The 9,308-nt window shown below is 42.5% G+C and overlaps 1 non-coding gene across 1 annotated transcript; it reads right to left on the reverse strand.

Annotated features, from left to right (window-relative positions):
- Positions 1-125: 125 nt before the first annotated feature.
- Trnae-uuc lies at positions 126-197 on the reverse strand. The gene has a single exon. It is a non-coding gene; the product is annotated as a tRNA-Glu (tRNA).
- Positions 198-9,308: the final 9,111 nt, after the last annotated feature.

A 9,308-nucleotide genomic window follows, 5' to 3' on the forward strand; every position in this document is an offset into this window, starting at 1 on the left:
ACATTTCCGAAACTTTTTCACTTACTATTTTTTTTTCTTTTTTACTTTGTTACGACCCTCAGTGCTCAGTGTTAGTAAAGAACTAAACCGGAGTACAGTTCCCGGAGAAAACCTGCCAAAAATTCTTCCCATGCCGGGAATCGAACCCGGGCCTCCTGGGTGAAAGCCAGGTATCCTAGCCACTAGACCACATGGGACTTGAGAAAATTGAGTTACGACTAACTTTAGAACCAAACATTTTAAGGACGTCGGTAATTGTTTTAAACTTACTGTATATATTATATGACTGAGTACAACGCAGTACTTCATGAGTCTTTTAGCATAGATTACGACTGATAAGATATAGGATGGGTCAGGTGTGAGAGGAAGAACCGTAAACAGCACAGGTAACCCCAGACAGGTGTACATCAGTCAGAAAGCGTTTCCTTGGTCACGGTTTATCTGCCTGAGGGTTTACCTGGCCGTGTGATGACCGTGTTATTGTTCTCCCGAAGTTTCTCTCCCGCTTGACTGTCTGTGTCTGGCTGTCTGTGTCTGGCTGTCTGTGTCTGGCTGTCTGTGTCTGACTGTCTGTGTCTGACTGTCTGTGTCTGGCTGTCTGTGTCTGACTGACTGTGTCTGGCTGTCTGTGTCTGGCTGGCTCTGTGTCTGGCTGTCTGTGTCTGGCTGTCTGTGTCTGTCTGTGTCTGGCTGTCTGTGTCTGGCTGTCTGTGTCTGGCTGTCTGTGTCTGACTGTCTGTGTCTGGCTGTCTGTGTCTGGCTGTCTGTGTCTGACTGTCTGTGTCTGACTGTCTGTGTCTGTCTGTGTCTGGCTGTCTGTGTCTGACTGTCTGTGTCTGGCTGTCTGTGTCTGGCTGTCTGTGTCTGACTGTCTGTGTCTGACTGTCTGTGTCTGACTGTGTCTGACTGTCTGTGTCTGGCTGTCTGTGTCTGGCTGTCTGTGTCTGACTGTCTGTGTCTGACTCTGTGTCTGGCTGTCTGTGTCTGGCTGTCTGTGTCTGGCTGTCTGTGTCTGGCTGTCTGTGTCTGACTGTCTGTGTCTGACTGTCTGTGTCTGACTGTCTGTGTCTGGCTGTCTGCTGGTGTAGAGCTTCACACACTCTCTTGGTTTACCCTTTGTTTACTCTCTACCCGTAAGAGGTGAAGACAGTGAAGACGCGAAAACTTTGTGAATTTTTCAAAAGATCAATTGACTGACAAAAACTACACGATACAGACAAGTCAAACATTATACACGAGACATAACAACTTACAGAGCTTTACTTCTGCTACTCATTCTCCCCCAACACTTGAAGAAGGACCTGAGCGTCGATGTTTCTTAGTTTCTCGAAGTGGAAGCAGCTGTAGAAAAGTCCGCCACACTCCAGGAACCAGCAAGTAAAGGATCAATCAGCTTTATTAACTCTTTGTAAGATTCGCGTTACACCGAGACCCAAGTCGCTGGAACACACGTCTATATATGAAGCATTATAATATATTTTTAAAAAGACAAAACAGCCATCAGAATTTACAGTCAAAAACAGAAATCGCGGGGATCTGAGTGAGTGTACACAACCTCGCTCAATGCAGAGAAGTAAACAGAATTTGGGTGGACCCGCCAGCGACATGGACGGGTGTTTACTCTCCGCTACGGCTTCCTCTTAATGAACTAATCATCACACCCACCTGCTCCTTCCCCCCTTCCTTCCCTCGCCCCTTCCTGCACCCGGCTACACCCCACTGATCACTATATTCAGAAAATCTTCACCATGAGATACGTGTAGTGACACAGGGGAAGAGGAGAGACGCATAAAAGAGGAAAATGCTAAAATGGATTCGTATTTCGACCTGTTAGCCTGGGCGAGGACTCAATAGGCAATATTCCTCATAACCAAAGATATAAGAATGCACATAACTGTTTAAACTAATGCACATAATTAACATACAAAAATAACACCTAGATTATACTAAGACTACCTTAACTAGATACCAGTTAGGACTGTGTAATAATGCAGATGTCTGCATTATTACATATTCAAATGGCTTGCAAACGTAATTACAATTTTCTAAAAGCCAATTGAACAAGTAATAATCCAGATATCAATTTTTGGTCAACAGATCCTTAATCAGCATGTTCAGGAGTACCTATACTGAGATTTTGAGCAAAATATATTTTTTTGGCCGAAAATGACAAAAATTGTAAGTCTTATGCCTTACAGGATTTTTGGCCAAAAGATAGATTTTGTTCAAAATCTCAGTATAGGTACTCCTGAACATGGTGATTAAGGATCTGTTAACCAAAATTTGATATCTGCACAGTGCCGGATTTAGACCTGTGGAGGCCCATGGGCAGCCTCTTTGTGGAGGCCTCCCTCATTATAACTACCCAAGAGGGTGGGGTGGCGAGTGAAGCGAGCCTAAACATCTGGGAGTTCCGGGGGGCGTTAAGCCCCCCGGGAATTTTTTGAAATTTGAACACTTCTTTGGAGAATTTTGAAGCCATATGCAGTTATATTAAAAATATGTAAATTATACTGTTCATAGGAAAACCAGGTATTCATGAATTTCAAGGAGTAGTTAGCCTAATTTGTATCACGCTTCTTGCTGAACATAGTTTTACGTGATGGAATAGATAAACATGAATTTTAAAGAATGAAAATAAAAATAATCCCAATGAACAAACAAATAAATAAAATATTGTAATATTCCATCACGTAAAACTATGTTCAGCAAGAAGCGTGATACAAATTAGGCTAGCTACTCCTTGAAATTCATGAATACCTGGTTTTCCTATGAACCGTATATTTTTAATATTTTTAATATAACTGCATATGGCTTCAAAATTCTCCAAAGAAGTGTTCAAATTTCTAAAATTTCCCGGGGGGCTTACAGCGCCCCCCGGAACTCCCAGATGTTTAGGCTCGCTTCACTCGCCACCCCACCCTCTTGGGTAGTTATAATGAGGGGGGCCTCCACAAAGAGGCTGCCCATGGGCCTCCATAGGTCTAAATCCGGCACTGGGGACACAGCGTTAAGACAGAATCCTTTTGAAAATTTTGTCCCTTAATTCAGTTTTCATAAGTAATGTTAAGAGGATGATGTGCCAAGTTAAGGGAGAGTATGAGTATAAATATAATGCAATTTTGGTTGTAATGTTTGTGCTTTAGCTCAATGAGACAGTTAAATGCATTCATTCTTACAGCTTTCCTTACGAGTAATATTTACCGTAGGAACCTTTGTGTATCTGGACAACCCCAGAAAATACTTACATCAAGATACACCTTACAGCCAGCAAGATCAAGAGGCGACATAAGGAATACGAATATAATTCTTGAATGATTACATTGAGACTGATTATAATACTTCTACACGTTGACATAATAGCCTGACAACATAATACTTTTCTGTGGTGCGTAAAAATATATCTGTGTGGTGGTGGTGATGGTGTAAAGGAGCAGCTAAGTGACAGTACCACATCTTAGCACCACAACCACCAGTACCTCGAGTCACCATCTTCACAGCACGGGGAGGGTCATACACACAGGCTGGTTCATGTGGATATTATTAGGTTTACAATTGAGGTTAATCTTTGAGTCTGTCCAGTTCTCGTCAAATACTGATCCAACTCCAAACTGTGCCGTGTTGAGGTGTGTCTGTGTTTATGGTTTACCGGCCTGCAGGTGTGTGGAGACATCAGACATCTGACTGTACGACACAAACATGGCAGCCAAAATAAAGACAATACCTCACTGAGCCTAACTTCAATAATGCGTTCCCTCATCGCCAGTAAGAATATCAACAACAGTTTTAGAAATTCCCGTCACTTTGCCATAATACCTATTTAATTTAATAAATATATAAAACATAATTATACTCCATAGGTAAATACGATTCAAAGATTAATTATCGACTAAGCTATACTGAGAAAGATTATGTGTTGTTGACCAGGAAGCGTGGTGTGTGTTGATGCCGCTTGCTTAAGAAACTCACTAATTGCAATGCAAACTATAGACCAGTAATGATAAACTCAGCACCCCCTCCCACCCCGCGCCGCCATGCAGGAGGGGAGGAGGAAGGGGTAGATGAGAGGGGGAAGGGGGATATGCAGAAGAAAAGATGTATAGGGGAAAAAGGAAAGAGGGATGATGAACGAAGTGTTTGAAGGGGGGAGGAAAAAGGTATATTAGGGTAATAGTAGAGAGGAGGAGGTAGGTGAGAGAGGAGGGAGGTGGGAGAGGGGGGAGAGGGGGAGGTGGGAGAGGGGTGGGAGAGTGGAGAGAGGAGGGAGGAGGAGGGTTAGGGAGATGGAGGTATGGGGAGGTGGGGGAGGAATTAAGGAGGGGAAGGAGGTGAAGGGTATGGGGGCGGGGGTGGAGGAGGAAGAGGACCTCGGACGACAAACACTAGGGGTCAGCTGTCTGGCTCAAGCACCTGCCGCCCTCACCGTGACCCTAATAAAGAGTGGAGGTCAGTGACTTCTCTCGCTGAGGTCACCACCACCATCACCACCATCACCACCCACTGTCAGGGTCACCACCACCATCACCACCATCATCACCCACTGTCAGGGTCACCACCACTATCACCACCATCATCACCCACTGTCAGGGTCACCACCACCATCACCACCATCATCACCCACTGTCAGGGTCACCACCACCATCACCACCATCATCACCCACTGTCAGGGTCACCACCACCATCACCACCATCATCACCCACTGTCAGGGTCACCACCACTATCACCACCATCATTACCCACTGTCAGGGTCACCACCACCTACTTAATATATACCTGATAATTCACTACAAACATTATTATTAAAATTAAGAATAATAACACGAATACTTTCCTTTCAATCAATTTATACATCATTAACTAAATCTACAGCTCATCTTAATATCTTCTCACCACATAATCTACCCCAGATGTCAGTAACCTTCAACTCGTAACAATTTTCTTCATGTTTCTTGGTCAACTTTCTGGTGGCGGAGGGTCTCAAAAGGTTGGTTTTCTGCCTTTGTCTTGGCTAATTACGTCTATGAGATTGAATATATAGATCACAATGTCTGTTTGTTAGTTGTATGGATGTTCGCTGTATACGGCTACAGTTATGGAGATAGAGAACTAAGATTTGGTATGGTCATGTACTGCACACTGGAGAGGTGAGTTGTCTCTTTGGTCCACCAGGCCTTACGTAAATAAACAAATAAAACAAATAAATAAATAAATAAATAATCAGACCTAACTTAATCATTTACAATCCCCACAATAAATTAAAATAATCATAATATAACCGAAAACGTCATTAAAATATGTAAATAATCGCAATTTAAGACAAAAATACTGAAATATCAATAGAAGTTATCATATGGGAAGCCTAACATGGATTAGTTCACAGTCACCCACACACACATTCACCAACAACAACAAAATCATTTAGATGCTGTATTTGTGTTTTAGCTTAAATCAACCTGCTGAGTGCATGCTTACATCTTCAGTTACGAGGAATATTCATTAAATAAACCTTCAAGAGTCACTAGGTTTACGCCCGGAGTTTTAAACACTCTGTTCCGTTGAAGAGGGTCATCGTGTTTCAACCAGAGTTTAAAAAAAATGAGTTCTGAAGGACACCGCAGTACAGTACTTGACGGGGATGGTGTGGCGGTAAAATTAACTAATTCCAATAAAATTAATTTATAATATTGGAATTAGATAATTTTACTCGAGCAGTTGGTCGAGTGTTTTGGAGACCTTTAACCTCAGGAAAGAGACTAGGGATTATTCAGGGAAAATTCAGATATTTCCCTGAGCTCTGGTTAAGTATAGTCTTCTCTCATCACCCCATTTTTTTATTATTTTACAAAGTTATATTTTATTTTTATTTCCATATAGACTAACATATTCCCATTCAAAGACTCTCTCGAGCTACTCAGGCGAGGGACGAGACCCCAACGAGCAGCAAGTGTTCTGTCTCTGGGTCCCTACGTTTGAGGCGCTGAACAAGTAACCCGGCGGCCCCCTACTGGCCAGTGTGTACAGTAGTACTCATGGCCCAGATACGTGAGAGCAGCTCGTATAGAGTCAAACTACAGTATTATGTTAGTTGATAATAAACGATTACTTAACCATCTAATTTCAATAATCAATAATATAATCACGAACAAATCCTTATATAACAAACTCGTACTCTCTCATAGTACACCGTGATGTACTCATTGAGTCCAGCGACGGTGAGTGAGATACAGTTCTTTAAATATTTGTGGTGGAGCTGAGGGGCGGGTAGCTCATTCGTCTTCCAGTTTCGCCTGGGCTAGTGTCTATAGAGAGAGACTTTCCTCCTGAATGGGTTGTGGCAGAGAAACTTGAGGGGTCACACATAGGACACACCTGCTAACTCTCTCTCTCTCCTCTACAACCTTACACTGCGAGCCCTTAGTTACTTCTCTTGGGTCTTTCTTAAGTTTCTGTTTCAGTTGGGTGTGTGAGAGTCAGGGTGTTGGGTGTGAGAGTCAGGGTGTTGGGTGTGAAAGTCAGGGTGTTGGGTGTGTGAGAGTCAGGGTGTTGGGTGTGAAAGTCAGGGTGTTGGATGTGTGAGAGTCAGGGTGGAAACTTTCAGAAGACGTCAACTTTTAAATATGTACTCGTTGTAGCGGACCACAAGACGCCTGAGTCAACTGAAAGCTGGCCCTCCACCTTACCTTAGGTCCTCCTCCGCCAGGTACTGAATCCCCCCCTCCCCCTCCTCCCTCACCTGCCATCCCCATCACCCCCTTCCCTGTGAGCCTCAAACACCCCCCCTCCTTACCTGACAGCCCCTCAACCCCCATCATTAACCCCTTCTCTCGCTCTCTCTCTCACATGCAGAGTAAACAATTTAACATAAGTGAGGAAATTAAATACCTTAGCCCCGTGAAGTGTTCAGACAGGTGTTACAATACTATAACTTCTTCATTAACTTTCTAAATTAAAAACAAAACAAGAGAGAGGTGATGATTTTCGTTTAATATACCTGTGTGTGTGTGTGTGTGTGTGTGTGTGTGTGTGTGTGTGTGTGTGTGTGTGTGTGTGTGTGTGTGTGTGTGTGTGTGTAGTGAGTTTAAAATGTCATTCTGGTCATAATTTAATAGTTTTCTAATATATTCCTATGTGTCTGTCTATCTGTCTGTCTATCTGTCTGTCTGTCTGTCTGTCTATCAATCTGTCTGTCTGTCTATCTCAGTCTCTGTAGTCAGTAAGCAGAGCAGAAGGGTAATGGAGCCAAGACAGACGCCTTTGAGTGTATACACGGTCTCATTCCTTCACTCCTGTACACACCTTTATAGTGTCTGGTGGCCGAGTTCACTCATATCCCCCCCCCCCTCTCTCTCTGTCTGTGTCTTCTTCCTCTTTGTCTCTACATCTATGTCTATATTCCTTTTTTCTTTTTTTTTCTTTTAATTATTTACTTTTATTTCTATCCTCTCTCTCTCTCTCTCTCTCTCTCCGTTTTCCCCTTTTCTCCATTTCTTTCTTCCTCTTCCTGCCTTCGATCTGCCTCACTATAGCGGGTTTTTTTCTCGCATTTTTATCCGTTTATCAATTCCTCTCTATCTCGGTCTTTGTCTCCACCTTTTCTCTCACTGTCTGTAATTCTTTGTTCGTTCTTCTCATTATCCGTTTCTGTTTCTCTTCCCTTATGTCTCAGTCTTTATTTATCTATCTATCTCATTTTCTGTCTGTTTTATCATTTTGTCGCTAGTCCTCTTTTATGTCATTCTCATTCACTTTGCGGCTCTCTCTCTCTCTCTCTCTGACTTCCTTCCTCCCTACATACAGCTCAGCATACAAACACAAATGAGAGAGAGAGAGAGAGAGAGAGAGAGAGAGAGAGAGAGAGAGAGAGAGAGAGAGAGAGAGAGAGAGAGAGAGAGAGAGCCTCCCCCCCTACGTCTGATCTAACAGGCATAACAAGGACTGACGGTTTCTCTCCTAAAAAAAACATCACCCACAGACGCCGCCACAAAAAAAAACAAAATAAAAAACAAAATAAAAGCAAAAATCAAGAGACGCGTGACTGCAAAGAAGAGAGATATTTGCCGGGAGTAAATTAAAATCTTTGTATAATGGAGCTGTGAGAAGACGTGGTAGAGCCTCGACACCCAGCTATAACGGTGTAAATAAACCTTAGGGAGCGTTCGTCACCACCAATCCGGATCACGTGTGTCTATCAATCCGTCTTGGGTTTATTAGGAGGTTTGTGATTGGTCGAGTTCAAAGACCCTATGCAGTGATTGGTTGTATTTAAAAACCCTGGATTCTGTGATTGGCTGAGACGAAACACAAACAGTAATCTTTGTGACTTGGGTTATGTAAGTCTCCACTGTTTAAATTGGTGAATCGGGAGTCCTACTTAAAGGCTGAAGAATAGAAGAGGAAAAAAATCTCACATAGAATCAACTGAAGGTGTGTTGATGACGTAGTGTGTGTGTGTGTGTGTGTGTGTGTGTGTGTTTATGTTGTCACTACCAACCTCGTTAGCTATGTGTATTTACCTTCATCCACAAGCCCCTGCTGTCTACCACACCCTAACAGTTGTTGTGTGTGCATGTGTCCTATAGGTTGTCGCTAACTAGGGTAAACCACAGATGTATACAGTTGTTTGCTTGCCTGAACACAGCCTCTTTAGTAGTTAATCATGTTTGTCTACGCTTAATGGTCTTCATGGCTTCCTTCCTGCCCTCATCCACCTGTAAATTAGTCTCCAGTTAAGAGTTTCAACATCTGTGTGTATGTGTGTGTGTGTAATAATAATAATAATAATAATAATAATAATAATAATAAACGGTTTATTAATAGAGTTGCAGCCGGTGGCTGAAAATATGCAGACTTACATTTGATTTAGACATAATGATATAATATGAATTGAATACATTTAAAGGGCTGTACAGTACATAAATCAGGAGTTGTTTATTATTGTAACAATAGATGGGATGGTGCTGTTCTTATATCTAACGTTGCGGGCTCGTATGTGTGTGTTCGAGTATGTGTGTGTGTGTGTGTGTGTGTGTGTGTGTGTGTGTGTGTGTGTGTGTGTGTGTGTGTGTGTGTGTGTGTGTGAACTCATTAACAACCTGCTCGTTACCTCTCCATACATCGACAATTAGTTCACCTGGAGATTAGGCACCACAGCTTATTGCACCTGATGATTAAACACCCTAACGTTAACCTAACCTATGCTAGCCCCCCCCCCCTAAGTAGCGTTCAGGTGATTCCAATAATTATGGGATTTAATAATAGTCTTTAGAAATAGATCTTTTGTATATTCTAAATTTTAATTCGTTTATCA

The sequence above is a fragment of the Homarus americanus genome, unplaced genomic scaffold (assembly GCF_018991925.1).
Source record: "Homarus americanus isolate GMGI-L3 unplaced genomic scaffold, GMGI_Hamer_2.0 scaffold4854, whole genome shotgun sequence".
Lineage (NCBI taxonomy): Eukaryota > Metazoa > Arthropoda > Malacostraca > Decapoda > Nephropidae > Homarus > Homarus americanus.